Consider the following 13,964-nt stretch of genomic DNA (forward strand, 5'->3'; position numbering starts at 1 on the left):
CAGTCAGATGTGATTAGAGCTGACTGCATTCATTCAGCAACACCGTCTCCACGAGACTTAGTCAGCCTTTCACTGTAATTTTTTCTTACAGTATTGCAGGAGGGAGAGATTCAGAGTATGAACTACGAGTACGTAGTTATAGACTGATTAGGCTAAACTTTCCTTTTCAACAAAGCAGATAGACTGGATCAGGTGATCCTGTATCTTCCCTCAGCTACGCTGAAACAGGCCTAGGCTTCTGGGGGCTTCTGGGGGCTGATGCACTGACTGTTTCTTGTTCACTGAGTGGTTCTCCTCCTGTCCTGCTCCCATCACTCCCATTATGTTGTGGCAGATAGCTGCCCCTCACTGAGCCTGGTTCTGTCAGAGGTTTCTTCCTGTTAAAAGGGAGTTTTTCCTTCCCACTGTTGCCAAATGTTTGCTGAAGGAGGATCAATTGATTGTTGGGATTTTCTCCGTATTATTGTAGGGTCTTTTATATAATATTAAGTGCCTTAAGGTGACTGTAGGTGTGATTTGGCACTAAACAGAAAAAAACTCAAATTCAATTGAACTGAACTGAAATAAATTATTGATTCTTAGCAGATAATACGATGTTTCATGTTACGGTACCTTTGCAGTGACAATGCTAATGTTACTATCTGGACTGACATGTGCTTTTGGTGTCTGTGCCACTTAACTCTATGGTTTAAAAAGTCTATATTATGTTTAAGTGTTCAGACAGTTTTGTATCTTAAAGCAAATAAAGAAACTAATTCCACAACTGCTTCATGGATCCCGCAACTAACGACTGGAATTAAACTTTAAACTTATGCATCAGATTTTCTGGTTTAACCTAATTTTAAGTAGTACAAAACAATTTGAGCATATTATCTTTAATTTGTTGCAAGGTCACAGGTTCAAGCCCCATACCAACCTGCACATTCACCATAAGATTACAGCTGCAGCTATGATGGAAAATGGTTCAGAAAATGCACCCTAATGACACACTTTGTACCTGGCAAGCTACCTCATCTCATCTCAGCTCTGCTGGATTACACTATATTATATTAGATGATGAATCCAGTGAAATCTTTAACTACGGCAAACAGGTCGTCTCAGAGAGCACATGCCCGTCCATTACAGCGGCCTGCGGCAGCCCAGCTAAATAAGAACAAATAGCAGAGGTGCCATAATCACCCCCTGCATTAGCTCTAATGTTGTTACTGCGGTGAGTAATTGCAAGAAATGTAGCGGGCAGCCATCAGGCATGGAGAATGTGGATATGTAATGATATCAGGAGATTATTGAGATTGAGTAGCATAACTTCATTCCCATACTCAGTCTTTTATGTCTTTTCCCGCTCTCTCTCACACCTCTCTCTTTCCCTCTCTCTCGCTTGCTCACACACACACACACACACACACACACACACACACACACACACACACACACACACACACACACAGCCTGTCCTTTAGTTCCATCTAAAATTGCTCATATCTCCTCTACTGCGTGAGAGAAATGTAGTTTCCTCCTCCACCTCCTCCTCTTCCCCTGATCTCGCTACTTCGCTTCATTTTTCCCTCTCCCCCTTGTCTCTTGTGACTCTGAGTCTCTGCACTGTGTGTGAGAGACAGATTTTATAAAGAAAGAGTAAGCAAGTAGGAAGCAGAAGTAGGAAAAGTGCATGACAATGACATCGACAGAAAAATATATGAGTAAAAGCAATGTTTGTGCATGAGGGTGAAAAAAAGAAAAACGAAAGAGAAAGAGAGAAAGAAAGAAATAAAAAGTGGCAGGGGCTCCTCTGATCACTAGTGTGGTGTCCTACTTACTCTGCAGCACACCCAAATAACAACCCGGAACTGTGATGTTACAGTATATAACCAGCATACACACTTACAAACACAGACACAGTGAACATCATTACATCGTGTACAGGCACACGCCTCCATCTTTACAATACTAAAATAACACAAGAGGTGTGACATATATATAAGTTGCACAAACACCTCAGTGGAGGTGACACCGTCTGTTTTGTTTTGTTCATGTTTTAGTGACCTTTAAGTCACTCCAACATTGTACACTTTATTTGAGTAAATAACACCCTAATTAGAATTAGAAGAAGAAATGTTGTGGCGAGTCTTAGTGACAAAGGAGCACTCGGGTTCCTATTCCTTATGAAGCTGCAGCTACAAAGATGCGTTCATAGACGTGTGATATGCATATTGCTGATGTATCCCAGTGAACATTTTTCCGTGGCTCCATTTGAAAAACTCCTTGAGAAAATGCAGTGGGGACTCTTAAACCCGTAACCTGCTCTGTTGGCAATAAACACTGAGAGAACAAAGAATTTGAATGGCAATTATTTTTTTGATGGCTTTGCTTTGAAAAGCATTAACAGATAGACTGTTGCTATGAAGATGCAATAGAAGGGATTTTTTCCCTCTGCTGTGATAAATGGAGTGCATTTGGTGGTTGACAAATTCTGACTCCATACAGCCATTTCTACACAGAACTCATTTATTAAGGCACCTCACGCATTACTCCTCTTACGGTTCTGTGGAACCGAATACTGTTGATTCATTAGTCAAGGTGTTGCTAACTGGCAGCATAAGTTGATGATCTCGTGTTGCCAGATTTCACCTACCAGCAGCTAAAACTCTTCTACTTGCATGCAAACCCTGCCTGTGGTGAACTTGTGCAAAATAATATATCAAAGATGTGTTTGTGTAGGCCAACTTAAAGTGACTAATACCTCGGAGTGGATACTGTATGTGTTAGCGTGATCTCCTTGCGATGGACTGGTGACCTGTCCAGGGTTTACCGGCGTATCTGTATAGCGCCAGTTCATCATAGCACAATACTCATCTCAAGGTTCTTTAGGCTCGGGCCACACAACCAGAAAACCCTGCGTTGCAAGCTCCAATTATAGAAATCATACATGCTCTCTAGCAAGCTCTGCATTTGGGGGGATTTAGTGTGAAGTTCCACAGCCGTTACCCAAACCTTCTAGTCCATAGGTGTCAAACTCTGGCCCGCGCGCCAAATTTGGCCCGCAGCCTAATTACATTTGGCCCACGAAGCCACACCAAATTACTATCAGAGCTGGCCTACTGGTATTATACAGCTAATATATATATTGTTTATTATTAAGCTTTGCTTGTTCCATATTCAGTTTTTCAGCAAAACGTGTTTTAGTCCATAAGAAAAGATTCATTCTTATATATTGCTCATGTTCATTTCAATAAATATTAACGTTAGCCCGCGACTTTGTTCCAGTTTTGAATTTTGGCCCACTGTGTATTTGAGTTTGACACCCCTGTTCTAGTCTATTTGAAGTCGCAGTTGTAACAGGTACCAACTGGAGCTGCTATAACTTCCAGCTCCACCTGGGGATTCCCAGCAGTTCCTGAGCCAGCAGAGAAATATAATTCCTCCAGTCTTGGGCTGGTTCTGGGGCCTTCACCCAGGTGGATAGACAAGGGAATTCACATCAAGTACCTTGTAGGCTTCCTCATTGTGGAGGAGAAGCAGTTTTACTCTGGGCTCTTATAGTGGATTTTAAAGAATAAGCTTGGTCAATCTAGCTATCTAATTTGATAATTTGCTCATGTTCATGACTCTGTTCTTGTAGTTGTTACCATAATATGCCATATGCTCCCCGTTTTGTGAACAAAATTCCAAGAAGCTTTAAGTCCTTCACCTCCCCACCTTCATCTGAAGGAAACACGCCTGCCTCTTTCAAGTAGAGAAGCACTTTGGTGATGTTGAGCATTCCAGCTGTATGACTGTCAAGTCAGCACTGAAGAACCTTGTGCGATGATGCCAAAAGGACATCACTGCATCCCCATCATGTTTCTTTCCTAACTTACACTAGACCTTGAAATTCTGTCCATAAATAGGAAGCAGAGTGTTTTAATAGCCTCACATAGTGCCTGCAGACAGCCGTGTTGATAATAAAATTATTACAATTTAGACTTCCGACTCGGATTTCACTGCAGAATGCCTTGCTTAAAGTGCTGTAAGAATTTATTTAGAAAAGAGACACCATTTTAAGGTAGAGGTAGTCAGACAGGTTTCTATAATATGTCACAGGCTTTATGGAAAGCTGTAATTTTCCTGGAACTTTAAATGTGACCCAAAGTGCAAAATTGTAAAAATATACCTTTCATTTGTTCTTCCTCTCTTTCCCGTTGTTAAATTTGCCTTTAATCACCTCCTCGCTGCAGCTACCGAGAGCTAAAAGGTAGACTCTCAATTCCCTCAGCTCTCCTTTCTTTCCTCACCACCCGGCCCCCTCACTTTAAGGTGGTCTCACACACACATGCGCACGCACGGTTAGAGCTACTGTTGAGATCCATCAGCAGGAAAGGGCAGCTCCCCTGAGCTTTTGCTTTTCTTCTTTCCTCTATTCTTCACCCGCTCCTCAGACTTTTTTCCCTGTCTTTCTTCCCTCCGTCCTTTCAGCTCCTCATATCAAGGCAGGCCCAGAAACACATACAATGACAAAGTGAGAGAAACCACACGAACATGGTGTCTCGCTAGCTTCCTGTCATGTTGCCATAACATAATTCAAGTGTCATCAAGACCTCACAACACTTCATTTGCATTTGCTTGATCTCTATTCCAAGCATAGAGAAAGCCAATCAAAACATGGCCGTGGATGGGCTCTTCCTGAATGAAATGCAGACTGCAGAGTTAGCAGGGGAGACATGGAACTTATTCTCCTGACTCAAATAATTTACCTGGCATTTGCTTAAGAAAAGACCAATTATTATTTGAAGGTCTTCCTTGACTTTCTGTATGTCTAAAGCAAAAACAGATATTGTTTGCTATGTCCTCTTAGAGGGATGTAGCAAAAAATGAGGTACTTCACAAAGGAAACACACACGTTGCCACTTCTAACAGAAAATATGTGTGTTGGAGAATGGCAGCTTGACAGTTTATTCAGTTTGCTGCACGGAGCCAAGGAACTGGAAGTTTAAAAGGAATACAGAAACCAGTCTCACCAGTTTGCAGGCAAAAAAATAAATAAATACACATTTATAGCACAGCAGATTCTTTTTGAAGAATTCAGATTTGAAAAAAATGAAAGGATTTAGTACAGGTGTCACGAAGTTTGAGTTTATTTGAAGAAGGTTCAAAATGGCAGAGCTGAATGTAATTTTTATTTCTTATTGCAAAAGAAATACATCAAATCAAGTGTTTACCTCATTTATCCTTCCACTGTAGAGTGTATTCACATAAAAAGGACATTTGAATAATTTGAGACTGCGTTTAAATCTTCCAAAAAGACATACAAGAGAATAACATGTGGTGTGTGCTGTGTGATACTATACTACTAAGAATGTTGAGCCTTAGTGTGAGTGAAAATTTAGTATTTTCAGGTATCGTCTGTTAATTTGCATTAAATTGCAATAAAAGGTGGCAGACTAAATGCTGACGTTGATGCAGTGTTCCATCTTTTATATACAGTCTATGGTAACACCGCAGTGATAATCTTATAATGCTGTGCCACTAAAGGAACAATAAGGTACTTTTGTATCTCGATTCGCTGTGCTTACATGTTCAAAGGTTTTAAGTACAACACTGTTAATTATTCCATTGGATCTCTTATTTGTAGCAGACTGTAACTGAGAATGATGGGAATGTCCTAAGTTATTAACCTAAGTGGGCAGAAGAAAAAAGCTCTTCTAGTCTTTGGAAGCTTTTCAAAGAATGAGATAAATTAATGTGATAAACTACTTTTCCTATGGTATCCAACTGAAGTTCAGAAATATACTGAAATTTGAAAATAAAAATGTCAACCTCAGAGTGGGACTAGAGCAAAGGTCAGAGATTCATCAGAGATGAACAAAGACTATCTGCTTTGGTGTGATGAAAATCTGTTAAACACATGTTTAAATATTTCCAAAGATCAACAGACTCAAACTTTTAGCCCCAGAATCAGTCGACATAGCTAAGAAAATTAACTGAAGTAACACAAGCAGAGATTTCCTGACTTAGCCTGCAGTATGAGTCATACTCAAAAAGTCTTTAAATCTCATAGTTCTTATAACAGGTTTCTCTCCTTGGACTGATAAAGGCCCATTTCAATTACATGCTTGTGTTTGCAGACTCCGATCCACAGCGCAGATAACCCTGACGAACTCATACTCAGACTTTAGGAAGAACGACCCCAGAGCCGTAGAAGATAAATGGGACTCACCATGGCTACAAGTAGTCATTTTATAACATAAGTAGCTGAACACAAGTTTCCATTCACTGTTCACTGAGTTCCCCTTATTTACCCAGGATGAGCATTTAGTCATATTACTGTTACTACTTTACTGCACTGTAGAAAGATCTGAAATCATTCTGACATATATACTGCACAAAATTCAAGATTCTCATAATGACACTCCCTGACTAAACTAATATTTTATTCAGTTTTTTTTATATAAACCATAGTTTTGACTGCTGCTGTCAAAACAAGCCAAAGTTAACATTAAAAGGTCCACATTAACCTAAACCAAAATCCAATCAAGTCATTTTCATCCCCAAACAAAAATTAAAATTACTTATATAAAATAAGAAGAATAAAGTCAGAAAATAAAGCTAACAGTAGAAATCAGGACTCTGACATTTTGTTCCACGCAGGATACAAACATCTGTCAACTGGTATTTATAGACCTACAAAGTCTGTATTAAAAAGCTGGAGGTGGCATTAAGTAGCAGCATTACCCGCTGGGAAAATCTGCATCTTGCACTTTGTCTTGCTCTTTTCCCCCACCTGCTTTCAGGTGCAGTATATGTAATAAAAACTAATTGGTCAGCGTTTGGAATGGAGATACAATTTACATGTGTATGTCCTATGGGTAATTATCTGAGGGCCATAAAGGTCCATATGTGCCCCTAAGCAGTAAAAGGTAAATGTGTACACCATCTTCACTATATTTTAAGGCACCCCTGCACAGAGTTAGCAATTAGCTGGAGTACAGGAGTATTTGACAAAACAAAAGGTTATGCTATGAATTTTGTTGAGTGTGCAAAATGTGTCATTTTTTTGTTAACACGTTTAATGTAAAATCTTTAATTTGATACTTGCTAATGACTTTAGCTACAGTGCGTCTTCACTGCTACCACACAAATTACAGTATCAGTTGGATCATTAATTTACAGCACATTTTGGGTCATCTCTGTTTTCTGCATTGCTGTCATAGGTGAAAGTCTGCTCTGTTACTCTTTAGAAGAATAATCTTAAAACTTGTGATTTCAGTTTTTGTTCACGCTCAGACAGGCTGCTTGAGTCTGTTTGCTTTTAGCTTATTGCTAGTCTTCCACATTAAAGATGAAATACACCAAGACCAACATGGTGTTTTCTGTTACCATGACATTTTAGGTTAGTGTGACCTACAAAATATAACCTCTGTCTATTTTCCACATGTCCACTTAAATGTTCACTGAGGAAATGGCCTTATCAGCCATCGTCAACCACTGCGCACAGTCCAGGTTTCCTCTGGCTCTGAATGGCCCTCAAGATGTGAGCAAATTCAAGTGAATGACAGCAACATCTCTTGGCCACTCAGGCTAGAATGAAGACTGAGCTGCAGGGAACAAGCAAAAGGAGAGAAATGAGCAGGATAACAAAGAAAGAGATGGAGAGAAAAGGGTGGGTGACTGGGCCAGAATCTGGATATGCTGGAGAAAAGGAGACAGGAAAATAAGAGCAGAGGCAAACGAAAAGCAGACGAGTGGACCAGCCATAAGCATAGGGGAAACCAAGGAATGAAGGAGGAGGAGAGAAGCTGAAAGGGCAGAGGAGATGAGAGAGAATAAAGCCAAGGGGAGGGAGAAGATGAAAGGAGACAGGGAGACAACCAAACACAGATGTGATCAAATATATATAAGAAATGTACAACGAAAGGATGAACCTGGCGCCCCTTAGAGTCTGATGCAAGGAAAGAGAGATGGGGAGAGAAAGCATGAGAGAAAGTTGAAGCCTAATGCTCACCGAATAACTAATGCAAATATCAAATTGACTGTTTAAATTGTTAAATTGTTAAATTGTTAAATTGTTAAATTGACTGCCCACTGCTTCACTGAGTGAATGGGTCAAATGCAGAGAAAAACAAGTAATTTCCCCATGGGGATCAATAAAGTATCCATTATTATTATTATTATTAAATGAGTTCATATTTTTAGGTTGATTCAGAAGCACATTGTAAAACATACCTTATCATTATATTAAAGTGAAATCTCATTGTTAGATCACTTTGAAACCTAGAAAAATTAGTTGTTCTAACTTGACGTCCTTTGAATTGAAAGCATAATTGCAATGCAAAGACACTGCGAGCAGCTTAAAGCCGTCTTTGTAATGACTGGTATAAAAGAAAGGAACGGCTGCAGCTGAAAATCCTTCAAACATAATTAGTTTTTCTCGGTTGGAATCAGTATAAGTGAAAATACAACAGCTTTACACAACTGGCCATATAAACCACTCAAGCATTACAGCAATATCAACTGTGATATTGGCTCCCTGTGTGAGGCCAGATCACCTTTGACCCCTTGGAGGCAGGAACTCTGAGGACTGTTTTGTCGTGCCATTGCAGCAGGTTCTTTGGATCCTGTGGGTTGTGGGTGGATCATCCTTGTTATGCCACTTCTAAAGAAGGCTCAGTCAGCCTGTGCTGGGTCACGCACCTCGGGCTCTCTTTCATGTTTCTTGAGTCGCGCTTTAACAGTTTTTGCGGCATTTTGGTACATATCGTCTTGCTGGGAGAGGCTGCTGTTGCCATGGGTGTGTTTGTGTGTCCTTGGCTTGTAACTGTATTTATGTGGGTGGTAGGTGTCAAAGTAACTTACACGTGAATGCCAGGACCCAAGGTTTGCCAGCAGAACATTGCATTGTAACTGGTAGTCAGTATTTTTCTACTGCAAAAGTGCTTTAATGTTAAGATTGATTGGAACTGAACTACCAGAAACAGTGGCACAAGTAGCATATTTCAAATCAAACCAAAAACTAGAACGCTTCAAAAATATTTTTAACTAGGCTAAACCACCAAAGAAATATCCAATCAGAATACTGCTTAATATTGTTAGAAGAAAGTAAAAGAAGATAATTTGTTACAGTTTATCATTATTTTTTTTCTCTGTAGTTTTTTCACACTAAAAACTACTTTTGGGTGCTTGGTTAGCAGATGTGCCTCACTTTTACCATAACCAGGTCTGAAAAGGACGCCTTGTACCACCAGTGTAATAATATACATCCTGGGAACGAGAACAGGCTCTTGCTTCTTTTTACTTCAAAAATCGATATAGGGTAATCAGTTTACTCAGGGCCATGTGAACATTTGCTTTTTGCTTTAACTTGGAGATCTAGCGGGCTGCGCCAGTTAACCAATCTCCAGCTTCGAATAAGTCACATCTGATGATTCATTAACTGTTCATTTTGACAGTCATTTCTAGCTTGGTGAGCCAAGTATGGATACAAAAAATAAGTACCGTTTAAATTATGTGACATCTTGCTGGCGTTCCTGGTGGATATGAGATTATTTTCTCAGTATAGGTGCTGTTGGTTCAACCTGTGAAGTGAAGTGGAGGACCAGAGATACTTGTTGCCATATACGTCTGCCAAAGGCTCTCCGGTGTTGCATGGTTTCTGCGGTGCATACTGTATCTCGTGTTATATTTAGTTTTGTATTTTACGGTGCCAAAGAAATAGCTCATGAGCTAACCACAGTAGCAATGCCAGACTCCTTCCTCTCTGCCTCCTCTTATCTGTTATTCTGAAAATCTCAGTGTTTACGACAAAGTAGCCCAGTAGTTGGCTCATTTGTGCTCCCTACAAAATCTGGTGGAGCATCTCACAGTAATCTCGCTCTAGAGGCTATATGAATTTGTGTTTCTCTTTAGAGGTTGCAGACACTCATCTCAGTCCATTTTCCTTTTGAAAAACACCCACAGCTGTGTCCCTCTCTTATCTCAGCCTGTGTATCTCATGAGGGTGCAAAGGTGATCACAGCAAATACGCACAAGATGACAGTGAACTGAGTTTTGAATACCATTCCATTTTCTTTCTTTTTTTCTGCTGACTACATTCCCACTTTACTCTCCAAAAACAGCTTGAAGCAGGCATTTCTCCTGTGCTGGCACAGCACTCACACAAAGCAAGAAGAAAGGTGCCATGTGAAAGTAGATCGAGGGTGAAAAAGCAGTAGTCAAAGTCGGGCTACGCTCGCTGATGTGATGAGCCTACTGACAGTCTCAAATTTCCCAGAAGGCAATTCACACATGCACACACACACAATCACACTTCTTCATTTGGAATTATTTCAGTCTCATTCTAAAACAGGAGGCGCAGCATCTAAAAGCACGACTCTTGCACGACCATGAAAGTACAACTCCAAATTAAACTCAGCTGATTTCAAAGTAATTATAAAATTATCCCAGCTCCTTCTACACGTGCAGAGGCACAGCGAGGAAGATCAGCTGCAGTGCCTCGGCAACTCCATTACCTTGGCTCGAGTTAATTAATTGCATGTGACAGGCAGAAGTATAAAGGTGAATGAATGTGCCCCTCATCTACATCATCTCCAAAGTCATTTACTAATACAGTCTGTGATCGCTGGCCCTGATGTCAACACGAAAAGAATGTTGATGTTGAAAGATACTGCAAAACCCTGCATCACGTTGAGTGATGAAATCTCTCCAGTAGCTACAGACAGCATCGACACCAGAGTGAAGAAGAAAAAAGGGAATGTATGACTACAAGGACAATAAGCTTCAAACCCCTTATTTCGGGGTCATGTTAGTAAAGCATTGGATCGTACATATAGGTGTGCTTTCCCTTTTCTCATGTTACAGAAAAAAAAATCACTTACTTGCATTAAGAACATTTGTACCAGAATCAAAGAAAAACCACCACATGGGGCTGCTTGAATCTTTTAAAAAGGACCTCAAATCAACACGCGACTCTTCATTATTATGCAGAACAACAACCAGTACATATTAAATTTCTTCAAGACCTTTTTTGTCATTATTGTTAATGACTATTCTGTTTGTTTATGATTTCCTTCTTTGACTATTGTGCAGTCAAACACAGGCAGCCCCTTTTCTTTGACTCTTTGCAGCGACAGTAAAGGCATTCATTAACTCATTATACATATTAAAGACACAGCAGGCTTCCGTCATGAATGCATAAAAATAAAAGTAACTGTAGATTTCAGTGTGTGCTTGTTTGTCGGAGTCAAAACTTAATAAATTGAGTGAACTCAGCACGTGCTATTCAGACAGAAAAACACGAAGCAAAAGGACTGCAGGAAGTGAAACGAAAGCCACTTGTTGCTGCTGAATTAGCCTTTCAGCTGTTTTTTAAAGAAAAAGCAAGTTATTGCTTATGTTAACAAAAAAAATAGTAAAAATGTAACTTACAAAAAAAGGCGCTCCTTCCTACCGAGGGTAAACTTGGAAAAAGATGTTGAAAACACAACTTTCCTCAAAACAATGTGAAGATATGGCTCAAAAATTGAAAAGTAAAAGGCTTTTAAGATCACCAAAAAGACATTTAGAAAAAGACAGCCCTTTTCATCCAAGTTTCTTTGAAAAGATAAAGGGCACACTTCCTCCTCAACAGCTCTACAGACTCCTCAGGCAAACAGCAGATTCAGCCAAAGACCTTCCTGTGATGTGACCTTGTTAAACACTACATCACAATGCTGTTGTAGCATGTGGGAACCATAAGTTGTGATTGTCCCGAGGCTTGTACAAATGAGCTCCCCGTTCAGCACACACTGAGCAGAACCACATCAGAATAAATGTACATATGCATTTAATATTTTAACAAATGCTGCTGAGTAACATTACCTTGTATAACTGGAGTGGATGTCTAACACCACCCCACAGCCAAAAAAGCTTGTTCTTTTAAAAGGAGGAAACATAAAATGTGTTTGTAATTTTATAAAAAATATAGTTAGGTGTCTAATTAAATGTAGCATTACTTTAGTAGCCCCCAAAGTCAAGCTTAGCATCAATCCTGGTGGATCAGCTGACACCTTTCTCCATATCCAATTGATAAATTTCATATATGGCCAACTTTTTGACCTGCTTTAGCTTGCCTATGATTACTCCACACTCCAACCCACTATGCAAACCACCACCACTCCAGTCTTTCATGCTTGGTTAGGCCCAGTCACACCGGTCTAGAGACCAGTCGGCAACTGTCTGGAAACCACCTGTAACCAGGGAAACGCCTATGGGTACATCACTGTTGCTAAGTTCTAAAGACTTTAATGAAGCCAAATTTTGATTGGGTCTAAAATGCAGTGTTAACAACACACATGCATGTGTGGTACACAAATATGCAACTTAATAATCAGCTTCATTTGTTAAATTCAAAGATTTTGAATTTTATTTAACAAACTATGATCCAAAAAATGAAACCCTTGTGTCAGTGACTAACATCTTTACACATTTGATCTGGTGTTGAACCATTGTATTTGACTTTGATGGAGATCATTTACCTGGAACAAAGCTCCCCTGGACAACATCCTTATATGCCCACCAACTGTCATCAAGCTTGGATGTAATAGGCTGAGCTGCAGGGAAAAAGAGAAGGAGACAACATTTTATAGCACTTTCACGCATCAATCCCACATCAGTTTGACTCTGCTTAACCTACAGACTGGAATGAAATAGGTTACGCAAACACTGTTAACGCCTCTGCAGCTGTAACACTGCAGACAATGACATGGACGTCACTACCTGACGCAACTCCCTTCTCCCTAAATAGTCCACAACTTTAGTAAATTTAGCACTACTATAAAAAAAAGTGTACCCCTTGTTTTGTACAAAATGATCTGTATAATATAGAATCTGAGGATAAAAAGATGGAGTAGTTAGTGCTGTTCCCTCGCATCACGAAGGTCCTGTATTTGACTCCACCACCTGCATGTAGGGCTGTGCAATATGACCAAAATCTCATATCCCAATATAAGACATTTCTCATCCCGATAACGATATATATCACAAAATTGTGCTTTTTCTGTCAATTCTGTGAATCTCAGGCAACTCAACTTGTGTGAAGTGTTTTCAGCGGGACGTCGTGTACCTGGAGTCGAGTGTTTTGACCAATGTTTATATATTTTTAGATATAACCTGTAAAGGCCGCCATTTTCTTTGTGAGTATTTATTACACGGCGTGCTGCTGGTAAAAGCTTGTTCTAACGTTTGAGTCTAAGGTTTATTTTGAGCACCTGACGGCTCTTTTTTGCTTCTCATCCATAAACTCTATCCATACTCTTCTACAGGATTCTTGCATAGGTGGTAGAAGAGGTTTGTCATGTTTGAGTCTGTGGTGGGGATCAGTTTGCAGCAAAATTTGCATAGTACAGCTTTCTGGTCCATGTCAGACTTTTCATAATCAAACCATGTCCATGCTACAGAGGTAGCCCCTCGTTTAGGAATAAGGTCCTTGATTTGTTTTGACTGGTCCTTCTGTTTGGAGCTACCTGGTTCTGCCTCATCTTCACTGGCCATGCTGGTATTCTCTGTCCCTGCATCCACATAGTGACCCATCCAAACAATGAAAAATTATTGCCGTAAACAGTGTATTTTGCAACACCACGAAACAAACAATAGTGTATAATATGAAACGATAAATGTTTTCATTTCCTCATCCAATATATTTCATCATATCGCACAGCCCTACCTGCCTGGGTTCTCTCCAGGTACTCCGGCTTCCCCCCACAGTCCAAACACATGCAGTTAGTGGGGTTTGGTTAAAGGGTGATTCTAAATTGCCCATAGGTGTGAATGTGAGCGTGAATCTGTGTTGTTCCTACATCACATTGGCAGATTGTCCAGAGTGTACTCTGTCTAGGGCTGTGCGATATGGCCTAAAATCCATATCGCGATATAATCTGAAGCACATGCGGTAACGATATATATCGCGATATATTCTTTTCTTCTGTATAACGTATTTTCCACACTATAAGGCACAC

Source organism: Mchenga conophoros, linkage group LG4, assembly GCF_057382185.1.
Source record: "Mchenga conophoros isolate Kocher_MC1m ecotype Shallow Benthic linkage group LG4, M_conophoros_male_GT1.1, whole genome shotgun sequence".
Lineage (NCBI taxonomy): Eukaryota > Metazoa > Chordata > Actinopteri > Cichliformes > Cichlidae > Mchenga > Mchenga conophoros.